Here is a 15,988-nt window from a genome sequence, read left to right on the forward strand (position 1 = left end):
GAGTGTGAGGGGTCTAGGGCTCTGTGCACTGCTGAGTTAGTCCAGTTAGCAGTTTCTGGCTGGGGGAACAGGGATAATGATGGGGCAGGAAGGGTGAAGAAGGGGAAGGGAAACACTGCTCATCTTCTCAACTTTTCTTTGAGCTGCTCTGTTCCCAGACCTCCTCCTGAGGCTCCTTCCTGTTTCCAGCAGGGGCAGTGGCTCAGAGAGAACCACACAGACTCTACCCTGACAGCCTTGTTGCTGGGTGACCTGGGGCAATCTCCTTCCCTCTCTTAACCTCAGCTTCCTCATCCATACAGTGGATTGAATCAGTCTCCCAAACCTGGTTTGAGCATCCTCTTGGAGGCTCAATTAAAAATACAACATATTTCAAAATGACATGTTGTACACCATAAATGTATACTTTTTGTCAATTAAAAAAGTAATAAAACTCAGAATCCTGGGCCCCTTCATAATGCGCGTGGGGCCTGGAATGTGCATTTTTCAACATCTCCAAGTCTCCCACCTCCACGGATGATTCCTACAAACTCTGAAGTTAGAGAACCACTGGGCTACTGAGTCTCTTTTCCCTGAGCAATCCTCCCTGCACTGTGGGCCTTGGGTGGGACTGAGGCCTGGCCTGTGAGGAGAGTTTGGAGTGGCCCAGTAATCCCCACTCCCCAGGAGACCCCTGCCTCTCTTCTTGCTGTCTCTGTCTAGGTTGGGGCTCCCCATGGTCTCTCCCCTCAGGGCCAGCCTCTTCCTAGCCTGGGCAGAATGTCTGGAATGTGGCTGCCCAGGGAGACAGGGCCAGTCCAGCTGTCAGAGCTGCCTCAGGAATTTAGGCAGCAGAGAGCAGACTCCTGCCCATGAGGGCCCCTGCTCTACCGGCCTTGAGGTGACCTGCGGAAGCCAAGCCCCCACCAAGGGAGGGCTGTAGGGCTCTGAACAGACTGGGATGTCTTGTTAGGCCTCAGTTTCTTCACATAAAATCATGTCCTCCTCCTCTACACAGGTGGTATTTTGGCACCTCCAAAGCAATTTTGCATCTATAAATCCTCTGCCCCATCACATATCATCAGCACTGTGCAAAGAGCTATGGGAAATCTACAGATAAATTAGACACCAAATGGATCCAGGAAGCTTCCACTTTTTGGCCCTAGGCATGGTGCTTAGTGTATTACCACCAATTCATCACCTTATGTAATCCTCATGATAACCTATGCAAGATAAGAACTGTTATCATCTCTATTTGGCAGATGAGGAAACTCCTCAGAGAGTTTTAATTGCTTATCCAAGGCCACACAGCTGCAAAGCTGGGTTTGAATCCAGATCTGCCCAACTTCAAGTTCAAACTTTACCCTGTGCTCCGCTTCCCTGACAAGCGCAGCAAGGGAATGAGGACTACACAGGAATATCTTGTCCTGATTTCACTGTGAGGCCTGAACAGAGCAATCTGTGCTCCACGATGGCAGGAAACCTCTAGTAATTCATAGAGATGGTCCTGAGCAGACGATCTTATGATGAACCTGGTAGGTGTGAGTGAAAGACAGTCTAGGCAGAGGGACAGCATAGGCATTAGAGGGTGATAGGCTGTAGCTGGGGACCCACAGGCTAGCTGATTTGCAGAACTAGCTACATAATTTGAAGGGCTCAATGCAGAATGAAAATATGGGGAACCTTATTCAAAAGTGATTGAGATTTGTAAGACAGAGACAGCAGAGTAGGAATCAAGTGTGGGTCTATCTACAGGTGCAAGTGGCATGTCCATGAATCCAAATCCTGTGATTTGGTTGGACTATAGCCTAACAGTGGTAGCTAAGAACATATATCTTGAAGCCAGATAGACTTAGTTCAAATCCTAGCTCTACCACTTAAAGGTATGATAAACTTAGACAAGTCACTTAAATCTCTCGGACTCTGAGTTCCATCCTCTGCAAAATGAGAATGATAATAATAGTATTATTATTTTCAATGGCAAAAACCGCAATTACTTTTGCACCAATCTAAGGCCTCATAGGGAAGATCAATTTCAGGATTAAATGAGATGATGCTCAGCTTAGTACATAATAAATTAGAACAAATATTGTCATTATTACTGCAAATATTGTTATTGTTATTATTACTATGCAATCGTGAAAAATGGGAGATGATGCTGGAAATACAGTTCATGGTTATGAAGAAAGGGACAAGGAGGGGGTACTGGTTCCCTGGGCCATGGCCACATCAGAGCTGCAAGTCTCAGGGCAGGTAAGGGTGGGGATAACATCAGAGGTTCTGTTTCAAGTCTTCAGAGTGGCGTCCCACTGGGGAGACCTAACCAAGGCCATTGAACCAGCAGCCCAGCTCCAGTGCACTCACCCTGGAGCCCCACCCACCAGCAGCAGCCTGGGCCAGGCCGACTGAGGACTAGGCTGGCAGCAGATGAGCTCATGCCCACAGACCTGGCCAACAAGGCCGGACGCTTCTACTGGTAGGAGCCTGTCAGAACTGCCGGCTGGGGGTCAGGATGAGCTGGAGAGCCCGGTGGTGCCCAGATGCCTATGGCCAGCAGGTCTGCTGAGTGTTTGATTACATTCCCGGGCACCCCAGGCAATGCCAGGGCTGGCCGTTCCCACTCCTGCTGAGTTCCGTCTGTCAGCCACAGAGCTGCCATCCCAAGCCCGGCCCCCACGGCCCACCTACCTTCCACCTTCTGCTTCTCCTTTTCGGCAGCAGCCCTGGCTGCAGAGCCAGGTGGCCTCATCCCCCGATGACTTCATCCTCCTTAAAGGCATCAAGTCCCTTTGACAGTCAGGCCTCTAGAGGCTTTTCTGCCCAAAGACCAGGCTTCAGGGTCTCTGCTTTGTTCCTGTCTCCCAGCTCCATTCTCATCCTGCTCTATGACCTTCCCCAAGGAGAATGCAGTGTAAAGGAAGGGGCCTCAACCTGGAAGAACAGTTTGCACTTCATAGTCACTGAACGTGTCGCAATGTAACCAGTCCAGCAGCCAACTGTCCCCAGTGGGCTGAATCCTCTCTTGAGACTGGTCTTCTAAGGTGGACGACACTCACTTGGCACCTGCCTTGTGTATGCTATGCATGCGGTGCAGTCATGCAGCAGTTCCCTCAACTAGGGTGACCAGCCATTCTGGTTTTCTTGGGACTGTCACAGTTATTGAAAGTTCTGCATCCTGGGAAACCCCTCAGTCCCAGGCCAACTGGGACAGTTGGTCAGCCAACCCTGTACATGCATCCGTGACATGCCTCCTCTGATGATTTGTGTTTGGTTTGCACTGAACAAATCTGAGCATTCAGCCTGCCCCAGAAGGAGTCAAGGGGGTTCAATCTTAAAAATTAAAATAATGTGGTCTATGCTTCCAGACTTTATGGGCACCCTGAAATCTGCTGCCTGGTCAGAGTGCCCTCTGCTCCGTCCCCTCATTTACATCATTGCTCATTAGGTGAGTGTGGCCATATTGCTCTAGAAAGAAAAGCCCAGGAGGGAGGGAGAAAGAGCTCACCCAGTTCATAGGGAAGAAGACAGCCTTCCCCAGGCAAATAGGGGAAATGGACATGACTCGTCTAGTTCTTTCTTTAGAAGCCTACAACACTCCTGTAAAAACTTTAGAACTCTAGAATGTTAGAGGTGGATGTTAAAGATCAGAGTTCAATACCTCCTTTATTGAAAGAGGGACGCTGAGGTCCAGGAAGGGGCTTCGGAATCAGTTATGAATACTGATGCCTGGGTCCCACCCACAGGGAGTCTGATGTAATTGGTTTGGGTCTGGGGCCTGGGCTTCCCAGGTGATGCCAATGTGCAGCCTTGATTGAGAACCACTGAGTTAGACATAGACCCATCCCTGAGGAACTTCCAATAGAGTAGGGAGGGAGTTAAAGTGATGAGAGGCACACGCAACGCCAGGGTCACACGGGGTTGTGAGGAGAGGGGAGACCCAGGCAGTGCACAAAATGCTGGGTTAAGGGCTTCAGACAGACCGGGGCTTGGATCTTAGCTTAGTCTAGACCAATGACCTTGGCCAAGTAATTAAAGCTTTTCTGAGCTTCAGTTTCTTCATCTGAAACACAGAGAATGATAATAGCACCTAATCCATTGTGGTGGTATTCAGAGAAATTAGATAATTCATGCAGAGTGCTGACATAAAGATGAGCTGTTGTTGTTGTTGTTGTTTTATTATTATTATTATTTGAGACGGAATCTTGCTCTGTCGCCAGGCTAGAGTGCAGTGGTGTGATCTTGGCTCACTGTAACCTCCACACTCTGGGTTCAAGCGATTCTCCTGCTTAGCCTCCTGAGTAGCTGGGATTACAGGCACACGGCACCACACCCAGCTAATTTTCTGTATTTTTAGTAGAGACAGGATTTCACCATGTTGGCCAGGATGGTCTCGATCTCCTGACCTCGTGATCCACCCGCCTCAGCCTCTCAAAGTGCTGGGATTACAGGCATGAGCCACTGTGCCCAGCCTATGATTGTTATTATTATTACTTCTTGGTCAGGTCAGTGGCTTGGTCAGGATGTGCTCACAAAGGGGAGTTGAATATGAGCTATACCAAGACAGAGAGGTACAATTTCAGCAGGAAGAGAGAGAATTTTAGATATCAGGGAATGAGAAGTTTCTGAGCATGCTTGGAGGGCACTAGGAGTGAATTTCCCTGTTGTACAGGAGACTGGAGGCTTGAAGACCCACCAGAAAGGTCCTGGGGCCAGCAGGGAGAAGGACCAGGAGTGGGTCAGGAGAGTGGTAAGGGAGCTGGGGAGAAGGGGATGGATACCAGCAGCCTTATGAGGCTCCGAAATCCATCCTGATACCCATCTCCCCCTCCTGCAATAGGCTGCAGACAGTCCCTGCACTGGACAGGCTGGAGCCCAGCCTTGGCCCCAGTGAGGGCCCCCGAGGGAAGACAGTCGCCTGCCACTCTGCACATGACTAATCAAAGGGCCCGTGGGGCTGCCCCACCACCATTCCTCTGGTTAATGCCTAATTGGACCAAACTTGGAGGCTTGGGTGGCAATCAGCCAAGTGGATAATTGCTCAGGTTAGCCTTGATCACAGGCTCCCTGGGAGTCGATCACAGTAGCTCCTCTCACACTGCAACTCCCTGGGCCTCTCATCTGGGGTGGAGGCAGTTTGTAGGAGGGAAGCCTCAGAGAATCCTACCGGTGGGGAATCCCTCTGGACATCTTGAGCAACACACCATAGCAGCCTGCTTGATGCCTGTGGTCATCCTGGATGCTGGTGACAGGTCCCTGAAGGCACAACTCACAGTGGCTGCAGCAGCTGCATAAACATCTCACTGAGAGCCAGGAAACAGCAAAAAGCCTCATTGCTCCTGTATAAGCAACAAGACCAGAACCTTCATGGTTTCACTAATCCATAGGGTCCAGCCTAAACTTCTAGACACCTAAGTCCTAGCCATAGAACCAGGCCTCAGTTTTGTCACATGGCAGGGGAAACAGATCTGTTCTGAGTGGTCCCAGCACAGCTGTGACCCCATTTAACAAATGCGGAGACAGAGACTTAGCAAATTTAAGTCATTTGCCTTGGGACACATAGCTAATAATAATAAAAGCATTAACAATGATATGAATAATTCTTATTTATTAACCAGGTGGAAGAGTTGCTGCTCAGCTGAACATCAACTAGAATTGCTAAGAGTTCAAACTGATTGCTGGGAGAGGTGATAAGCTCCTTGTAATTAGAGGTATGCAAGCAAAGACTCACTTATTTGCCAGGAATGTTGCAGAGGGGCTTCAAGACCTGGGGGGAGGGAGGGGATTGGACAGAATGATTGCAGAGTTGCTTTCAGCTTTGTGGGGCAGGAGCCACTTCGTTTACCTCTGTGGCCCCAGGGCCTAGTATGGGGTCTGGGAAAAGGCAGACATGGGCCTCACCTGTGCGTCAACACGCAAAACAAGCAAACAAATGTGTTCTATAACTAAAAACGTGGTAGCAGGGGAGAGGAGTGCTAACTCTTGTCTAACTCTTCTCCCTTTCCCTTAAAACACTGGTTCTCAACACAGGGTGCATAGTGGAATCATATGGGGAGCCGGAACAGAGAGGCACCTCATAAAATGCATCAAAGCCGAGGCATCCTGCACCCCAGTGAGCCATTACTCACCATGCTTTGTGATGCACACATAATCGGTCTCATGAATCTGTACAACCTTATGAAGCAGGTATTCTTGTTACCCCCATTTTATAGATGGGGGAGCCCAAACTTAGAGAGGTTAAGTCAGGTATGGGGAAGTCACAGCTGAAAACAATAAGAATAAGAATTACCTTTTATGGGGGACTTTCTCAGCTAAGTCCTTACTGGTTTCTTAGCAACCTTTATCTCATTTAATTCTCATAACAACCTTATGAGGTAGGAGCTATTATTATCCCCATCTTTTCAAAAAAGGAAACTGAGGCTCAGACTAAGTAACTCACCCAAGCTTACTGAACTAGTAGGTGGCAGTGCCAGGGTTTCGAACTAGATCTGTCTGGCTCCAAAGCCTTGGGGAAGGGGGTGCTGTGGTTGTCAATCTCAGATCCGAAGCATGGAGGAGTGGAGAGAACACTGTTCTGAGAGCCAAGTGACCTTTTCTAGTTCTCTCGTGGTCTCTGTGTGAATGTGTGACCTGGGGCAACACTACCTGTCCAGGGCCTCAGTTTATCCCTCAGTGAAACCAAGAAGGGAGGTGGAGATGGGCCTGATTTCTCAGCTCCTTTCGTTTTCCATGACTCGATTCCCCACCGTGAGTTCTGGGCCACAAACCAGTTGGCTTCCTCCCTCCCTCTCCGTGAGACAGAGAGCTGGCAGGAGGGGATGATCCGCCTCAATTCTCCCACCTCCTTTTTCCTCCTCCTTCTCCTGGGCTGGGACACACCTACTCCAACTTTCTCAGCAGCCTCTCCGGCTGCTGCGGCTGCGGGCTGCGCGCCTTCCTGCTCCGAGTCTCTGCACCTCCCTCCGGAGCCTGTCAGCCTGGCCCTCGTGAGAGGGGCGCCAGCCCAGCAGCCCGCTCTGGGGCACCCTCCCCTACCTGAAGGGCACAGGTAAGAATTGCTGGAGGAGGGGAAGATGCGGGAGGGGGGCAGCAAAGTTAATCCATTCTTGAGTCTGGTTCCAAAGCAGGCTGGAGTTGGGGGCTCCTGGAAGGTAGAGAAGGAACCAGGAGATGGCTGGAACAGGCACAGAGAGGGAAGACAGGGACATCTGGGCCTGGATCATCTAGGTACACTGAAAGAAGCCAGTGAGGTAGCCAGTCCGCGGCTGGGGATCGGGGCCCAGCAATGGGCAAGGCTGAGACTGTGATCTTGTGGAGGAGGAAGGTCACATTTGCACACGTGGAAAGTTGGATTCTTGTCCTGCAAGAATCAAATCCCCCACTTGAGCTTTCTGGAGATGAGCCTTTAAGAGGACATGGAGGAGATTTCCTCTGTAGTTTTAGGGGGAAGTGCCAGGGCCAGGAATTGAGAGTTGCTGGCTTCTTGTGTGTGTCCAGGTGGGCATAGGAACCTTATCACAGACAAAGCTACCTGGCAGCTAAGGGAGAGTCAGATAGTCTGGTCAGCCCTGGTTCTCCTGTGGCTGCTGAGATTAGGACCTCAGCTTCCCTGACTGTAGAATGGGGTCATGCATAGTCTCTAAGGGCTGTGAAAGACCGTGAGTCTGAGTGGCACCAAGACGGCCCTGGAGTTGTTGGGGTGGGAACAGCCCTGTTCCCCTGTCTTGGGGAAAGCAGAAATCTGATGCATATCTCTGGAGGCAGGAGAGCCAGAGTGGAACGCCGAGCAGAGCCACTGGGCTAGAGTTCAGTTCTCAGAGCGGGTGCAGTGCCATTTGCCCCAGCATGGGGAGCAGTGAGGCAGAGCAGAAGTTTGCCAAGGGCTCAGAAATGCTGCCTCTGTGCCCAGCCTCAATCTGGAGCTGGTGCCTGGACTCAGGGGAGAGGAGGAGGTGGAGAAGCAGGCTGGGAAGTAGGTGCTTCTAGTCCTTCAGCCCTGCTTTATAGGTGGGAGCAGAGACTGGACAGGTGAAGATGCCTTGCTTGCAGGACCCTCCTAAGAGTTATCACAGCTTATGCTCGTTGAATGCTTCCTGTGCTCTGGGGAATATGCTGAGCATGCAAGGTCTTTTGAAATTTTTGAGTTTTCAAATCCAGGCAGCGTGGCAGAGTGGGAAGAGAATTTCATTAATCATGTCTCTGTGACTCACAGGCTGTGTGGCCTAGGACAGTTTCTTACCTCTCTGGGCCTATGTCTGAACATATAAAATAAAGGCAGTTGGATGTTTGTTAAGATCCTCTCCTCCCTTTATTTATTTATTAAATATTTATTTATTTTGAGACAGGGTTTCTGTCACCCAGGCTGGAGTGCAGTGGCATTATCATGGCTTACTGCAGCTTCCACCTCCTGGGCCCAAGCAATCCTCCCACATCAGCCTCCTGGGTAGCTAGGACCACAGACAAACACCACCACACCTTGCTGATTTAAAAACAAATTTTTTTTGTAGAGATGGGGGTCTCACTATGTTGCCAAGGTTGGTCTTGAACTCTTGGGCTCAAGCAATTCTTCCACCTTGGCCCCCTAAAGTGCTGGGGTTACAGGCGTGAGCCACCACACCCGGCCAAGATCCCTTCTGAATCCATTCTGTTGGGTAGACAGAGCAGGAGTGATTGTCTCCATCTTGCTGATGAAGAACCTTGAGAGGCTCAATGTTCCATGTCCCTGTAAGAGGCAAACTAGGGTCTTCCCCCAGGGCTCTCCATAGAGTACATGTTAGACTTCTGGCAGGAAGATGCTGAATCCATGATGTCAGCTAGCCTGATGCTCAGCTTCCTGCATACTCTAACTGAACTCACCTTGGCCTGTAAGTTCTCCTTCCAGATGCTTTATGACAGGCTGTGGCATTGGCCTGGTGCTGGCCAGTTAAGGCCAGGTGGGAGAGGCTGTCAGGCAGGCATTAAGTTTTAGAGACAGCCTGTGTGTGTCTGGGGGGAGATGGAGTTGGTACGGTTGGGGACATGCCTGCACCCCCGGGATAAACCCTGTCTTTTGGATTCATGTTGAGTGGGGAAGAACATGACCTCTAAAAGCCTCCTATGATCCCTGGGCCCCTAGAATGCAAACTGAGCTAGCTCAGAGCCTCAATACTAGTATTTCTAGGACTAATAGTACTAACACTCACATTTATGATGGAGGTTTATAGACAGGTTTACAAAGTAAAGTGTGGGTCCAACTCCCGGATATTATTAGCCATGTGACCTGGGCCTCAACTTCTCTAAAAACCTCAGGCTCCTCATTTGAAAGATGGGGATCATCACAGTTCTTTCTTCAGAGAATTGATGTGAGAAATGAGGGGGTGCATGGAAGGTAATGCAAGAAATGTGTAAGGCCTTATTTATTATGTTCACAGTCATCAAATAATTGATTCTTCTCTCTTCCTCCTGGAGTGGGTAAGTGTGACCTAAGACTGGTCACAATTATAACTATTAATTATTTGTGTAACTTATTTTATATTGGCTCTCCTACTAAGATAAGCCATGGGTCTATCTTGCTCACTGCCCTAGGGCCTGGGTCCAGCACAGTGCCTGGCACAGAATAAAAGCTCATTGCCTACCTGCTGAATGAATGAATGAATCTTCATTTTGAATTCATAGATGAGAACTGCTGCTTACTGGAGGACTAAGTATTAGCCCCAACCCATTCATAGATAGAGTCCAGTGGAAGGGCCCTTAGAGATCACTGAGTCAGACAGTTGGTAACGGTGAGGCCTCACCAGGGAAGTCTGGTAACTTGACTAAGGTCACACAGCAGTGGGGAAAACCAGACCACTAAGCAGAACTTGGACTTGCCTCTGTTTCACTTGCCTAGCCCAGTTCAGGAGATGTTCCTGTTTTTCATGTAAGTGGCAGATCAGTCTTGAAGGCCAGCTGGCTCCCACATCCTCCAGAGGCAATGTGGGATCAGCAACGAGGTTGATCTCTAGATTGCAAGCTGCCCTCCAGGGAACAAAAACATCATCAATCAGACTCCTCTCTCTCAACATGCACCAACACACACATACACACGCACACACATACACACACACAACTCCATCACTATTGCCAGTGAGTTAACAGATAGCTGTAACTGTACAACTTGAAGAACCCTTGGGAATTCTCTGAAGTCTCCCTTGAAGAATCATTGCTCCCATTTTACAGATGGAACCATAGCTTTTAAACTAGTTGCCTAGAGTCACATAGCCAGTTTGCCTGGGTCGGCATGCACTCAACAGTGAGCTATTTGTGGGAATTCTCAATGACTTAGACCCTCTATGTGCAGGTCACCAGGTTAGGCCCTTTTACAAACTTCTCTTCTACTCTGCACAACTGCCCACATCACCCTCTACTGCTTCTTGTCGTTGTCATTGTTTTCAGTGTGGAGACCATGAATAGAGACTCAGAAAGGTTAAGCTAATCCCTGCAAGTCACACGGTTCTGTTATCTTAATAGACACTTAATGAGCAGTTACAATGTGGCAGACCCCCAAAGACTCACAGTTGATAGAGGCAGGCCCATAATGGGTGGTTTAATATCTCGAGATAAGTGGTAAAACACAGGCAAACTCAGGCTGGCATGGGGACCCAGAGGAGTGACAGACAGTAGCTGGGTTATAGATTCAATGAAGCTCTTGGAGGAGTTGGCACTGAACATCAGTTTTAAAGGCTGAATGAGAGTTAAATAAGGAAAGAAAAGTGGGAAAGGCATTTAACAGAGGGAAAATAACATATGCAAAGGCGCAGCAGTTAAAGAAAACAGCAGATGTGTGCAGGAACCTATAAACTGGGTGGGGAACATCTGGAGACATGGTCTGAGAGATAGGTTGGGGCCAGATCATTGAAGGCCCCAACCTACCTCTTTTTTGTATGTGTCAGGCCAAGGAGCACGGCATTTTCAAAAAAATGTCACATATATATAATGTACTATTGAAGGAAAATTATAGACATACACAGAAGTAAACAGAATGGTGCAAAGAAGCCCTATCACTCAGCTTCAACAATTATGGTTTTTGTTTTTTTTTTTTTTTTTGAGACGGAGCCTCATTCTGTTGCCCAGGTTGGAGAGCAGTGACATGATTGATCTTGGCTTACTGCAACCTCCACCTCCTGGGCTCAAGTGATTCTCATGCCTCAGCCTCCTATGTAGCTGGGACTACAGGCGTGTGACATCATACCCAGCTAATTTTTGTATTTTAGTAGAGACAGGGTTTCACCATGTTGCCCCAGGCTGGTCTTGAACTCCTGACCTCAAGTGATCTGCCTGCCTCGACCTCCCAAAGTGCTGGGATTACAAGCGTGGGCCACTGCGCCCAGCCTGAGCCACTGTGCCTGGTCAACAATTTTGTGTCCTCTATACCTCCACCAACTCTTCCCCTATCAGATTATCTTGAAGCAAAAATCCCAGATATATGATTGCACCTGAAAATATTTCCATATATCTCTTTAAAACAGAAAGAATTCAGAAAGTATTTTCAGGAGCATGGCTTTTATTTTATAAACATTGGAGCACTCTAACTGTTAGGAGTATAAGTTAGAGTGCTTTGGCTAGGTAGACCTACCTGCCCGTGAGGTAGAACACCAATTTAAGGAAAGGAGTCAGATTAGAAGGCTAAGATATCCTGTTTTTTCCCCCTTGGCTGATCACAGTGCCTGATACTCCACCACTACCCATTGATTAACAAATTATCTTCTGAAATCCATCTCTTCCTGAAAGGGGCAATGTCATAAGCATTTTTCCAGTGTGGGTCTGCAAAAGACAGAAATCCTGCCTTGCCCCTTTTTCCGTTCCTGGGCGGCCCCTGCAAGACCACCTGAGGCAACAGGAAAATGCCATCTATCCTTCCGCTGGCTGGGGGCAGGGAGCTCACAGAGGAGAATTCTCTGGTTCCCATTTGGCTCCAGTGCCCGCAGCAGTTGGCCTGGGCACAAGCCAAGCAGGATGAAACACGCCAGTGGTACGGTAACGTCAGCATGTGTGCACGTGTTGGCCTGCATGTGCTCACGTGTCCAGTGTCAGAGCTGCTGCCTGTCCCTGCAGCATCCTCTCCCCTCAGGGTCTTCCCATCAAATGCAAGGCTCAATGGTGCCAAACGTATCATTTTGGACCCTTGGAAGCTTAGCCTGAGGAAGTGGTAGCGATCGCTATCAGTATGGCACGTGAGCTCTGGAGTCGGGGTGCTTGAGTTCCAGTCCTGGCCTTAACACTTTCCATCTCTGTTACCTTAACACATGATTCCACCTTTCTGAGAGTTGTATAATGCAACCTATCGCACAGAGCTGCTGAGAGTTGATGTGTGTAGAGTGTTTAGCATAGTCGGCACAAGCTAAGAGCTCTCTAAATGTTAGTTACTATTATAGATTTGGGGGCTCCTGAAGTCTTGGGAATTGACTCAGAGAATTATAGCATCTTGAAAAATTCCTAGAAGCTCAAACTCTTGGAAGCGTATATTAGAGAACCCTGTTGGATCCCTGGTACACTCTCTACTCTGTCCTGGTAGTGTCTGACAAATTCAAAAACAGAGTGCATAAATTTTAAGTTACAGCTGATAATTTTTTTTTTTCCTTGAGACTGAGTCTTGCTGTGTTGCCCAGGCTGGAGTGCAATGATGCAATCTCAGCTCACTGCAACCTCCACTTCTCGGATTCAAGTGATTCTCCTGACTCAGCCTCCTGAGTAGCTGGGATTACAGGCATGTGCCACCATGCCCAGCTAATTTTGTATTTTTAGCAGAGATGGGGTTTCACCATGTTCGTCAGGCTGGTCTCAACCTCCTGACCTCAAGTGATCCAACCTGCCTTGGCCTCCCAAAGTGCTGAGATTACAGGCATGAGCCTGGCCACAGCTGATAAATTTTTATAAAGTGAACTCGAATGGTGGCTAACCAGTAACTGGCACAAAAAGCAGACATTCCTAGCCCACTGAGACCCCCCTGGTGCCCCTTGCCAGTGACTGGCCCCTGTTGAGTGACTCTTATTCAGATGGCCCGGCTATTCTCAATGCCTCTGAGGATGGTCATGTCACTCTTTCTTTAGGGGCTATTTACTCTTGTTAGGAGAACTCCAATTATTAGAGAGGTCCAGTGAGTTAATTTGGAAGTTGCTAAATTAAACTTTACCTTAAATTATTTCATTTTTACTGTCATATTTCAGGGGCAGCCTAATTTAGAGGCAAGTTTCCCAAATGTCTGGGGGCTGTTTTTTAAAAAATACAAATTACTTAGCCCCACCCTAAGTCTACAAAATTAGATGGAGGAGTGTGAGGGTGAAGGACAGGAATCTATATATTTTTTTAAGCTCCAAGGGGGCTCGAGGTGAGGTCTAACTGGGCTTGGTAGCCATTGGACTAGCTGTTCAGAGTGTGGACTCAAGTCAGATAGATCATTTGTTCCAATCCGTGCTCCACCCTGACTGGCCATTGACCTTGGACAAGGCACATGGCCTTTCTGACCCTCAGTTTTTTCATTTGTAAAATAGAAATAGATGAAAGGATAGTACCTGCCTTTGTGGGTTGCTGAAAGGCGCTGAGACATCCACAGCACAAGTGCTCACTAAGTTCTAGGTGCTATAATCAACGTTACTATTATAATGGGCAGAGACCGTATGTGGTGCAGCCAAGGGAGTACTGAATCTGGCATCTGAAGTTTTGTGTTTGGGTCTTGACCGGGCCGCTTGCTAGCGGTATGACCTTGGACAAGTCTTTTGAGCCCCCATCTCCTGACCTTGACTTCTCCATCTATAAAATGGAAATACTCCTTGCTTCCTTCATGGGGTCTTTGAAGGAATTAAATAAGAAAACGGACCAGAATATTGCTCCAAGAACAGAAAAATGCTGCAGAAAGTAAGCCCCAATGAGCTGGAACCCAGCTAAGCCTGGGAACCCTGTGGAAAGTGGGCTTGCCATTGTCCTCGCAGTTCTGTGTGGGCAGGCCGGGCAGGGGAGGGTAAAGGGAATCATTGAGGTGTCGGTTTTCCACAGCCCTGGTATGCCCTGGCATGGTTCCTGAGCTTCTTGGTTTCTGAGAACTGTCTCCTTCCTGGTTCGTAGGGCAGAAAGGGTCCAAGATCCCATAGCTGTGAAATCCTATGCAATTTGCAGGTAGTCCAAATGCTTTTATTATTTTAATGTCTTCTTCTTTTTTAATTAAAGTCTTCTTTGAAGTCCTTTACTAGTGTTTAAAAACACTTTTTTTTTTTTTTTTTTTTTTTGAGACGGAGCCTCACTCTCTCACCCAGGCTGGAGTGCAGTGGTGCAATCTCAGCTCACTGCAACCTCTGCCTCCCAGGCTCAAGTGATTCTTGTGCCTCAGTCTCCCAAGTAGCTGGGATTACATGTGTGTGTCATCACACCCAGCTAATTTTTTTATTTTTACTAGAGATGGGGTTTCACCATGTTGGCCAGGCTGGTCTTGAACTCCTGATCTCAAATGATCCACCCACCTTGGCTTCCCAAAGTGCTGGGATTAGTGGTGCAAGCCACCATGCCTGGTCCCTAAAAAAAAAACTTTTTAATGAAGTATAATATGCATACAGAAAAGTGCACAAATCATAAGTGTACAGCTCAATGAATTTTCCAGAAACTAACCAGCTCCCAGATTAATAAATAGAATATTACTACTATTCCAGAAGCCCTCTTTGTACCCTTTTCAGTCACTCACCACTTCCCTCCCATGTAAGAGTGACATTATCTTAATCTAATCTATAGATTTGTTTTGCCTGTTTTTAAACTTTATAAACATGGACTACCACAGTATGTACTTTTTAATACATGACTTCTTTTGCCCCGTATTATGTGAATGGGATTCATCTCTATTGTCACCTAGAACAATAGTTCATTTGCTTTGCTGTATAGTATTCCATTATATGACCATACTGAAATATACTTGTCCATTCTGCTCTTGATAGCCATTTGGTTTGTTTCCAATTTGGGGCTGCTATAACTAGTGCTGCTTTGAATAGTCTTGTGATGAATCTTTTGGTGAACATATGTTCACACTTCTGTTGATCTAGGAGTGGAACCGCTGGGTCATGAGGTGTGCATATATGAATGGAACTCTCTTATTTTCAGGTTAAGTTCTATTTATTACAAGTAGAACATGGGTCCCCAGAGTTCAGTCTCTATCTAGGAGATAGAAAGACCTCAGGAAGATGAACAGCTGCCTCTAGGGTTGGAGATGCTGATGAACAGAGGCGTGTGCAGACAGTGATACGTGTAGGCTCAGAGACTTCCAGGTGATAAAGTTAGGCATGAAACTCAGATCTGTTGCTTTCTCTCTCCCGTCTGCTCTTCTGTTTGACTTTAGTGGTAATGTTATGTCCACTTTGCTTGAGGGCCAGTGTTCCCCCCACCAACAGTCAGCAGACCACCTACAGAGGAAATATGAGTCCCACTTTGAGTCCCACAGCAGCCCTCCTGAAACAGGCTTTTTGAGGAAGAGATTGTGATTTTTAACACAGTGATGTTTGGGAATCACTTCTCTAGCCTGAGCACTTTCTAAAGACTGCAGTCTTTTCCTGATGTCCTCCATCCCCTCTCCGCCAGGGCATAGGATCAGGCCACATTTGGGATATCAAGTTTGAAAGTAGGCGTGGTAGAGCCTAAGATCCTAAAGAAAGAGATGGTTCCCTTGTTCAGCAGATCTCAAACACCAGTCACACCAAAATCACCCAGGGAACTTGTTAAACATCTATTTCTGAGCCCCACCCCTAAGGATTTTGATTCAGTAGATCTGGGGTGGGGCTGGGAATATATATATTTTTAACCTTCACCCCCATGCCCTCAGGGAACTCCTAATGGTGGGAATCACCAGTTCAATTCACCAGCCAGCTTTGTAGATGAGAACACAGACGGGCCCAGCTGCTCTGTTGAGTTTTGTGTCTGCTGATGGCTGGGTGGAGCAGTTACCTTGGCTAAGAAAAATCGGTGTATGTGGACAGAACCCAGGGAGGCTTGAATGTTGAACACGGGGACTTGGCCTGCA

At 47.9% G+C, this 15,988-nt stretch overlaps 1 protein-coding gene across 3 annotated transcripts in view; it reads left to right on the plus strand.

Moving 5' to 3' along the window:
- The first annotated feature begins 6,431 nt into the window (after positions 1–6,431).
- Positions 6,432–15,988, plus strand: part of FAT2 (FAT atypical cadherin 2) — an 86,694-nt gene continuing 77,137 nt past the window's right edge. Inside the window, exon 1 of one of the 3 annotated variants that reach the window (XM_055285570.2) lies at positions 6,432–7,024. The gene's annotated coding sequence lies outside the window, so the exon portion shown is untranslated. The remainder of the gene's footprint in view (positions 7,025–15,988) is intronic. The other 2 variants (XM_055285569.2, XM_055285568.2) reach the window with 2 other exon arrangements.

The sequence above is a fragment of the Symphalangus syndactylus genome, chromosome 7, assembly GCF_028878055.3.
Source record: "Symphalangus syndactylus isolate Jambi chromosome 7, NHGRI_mSymSyn1-v2.1_pri, whole genome shotgun sequence".
NCBI classification, from domain to species: domain Eukaryota; kingdom Metazoa; phylum Chordata; class Mammalia; order Primates; family Hylobatidae; genus Symphalangus; species Symphalangus syndactylus.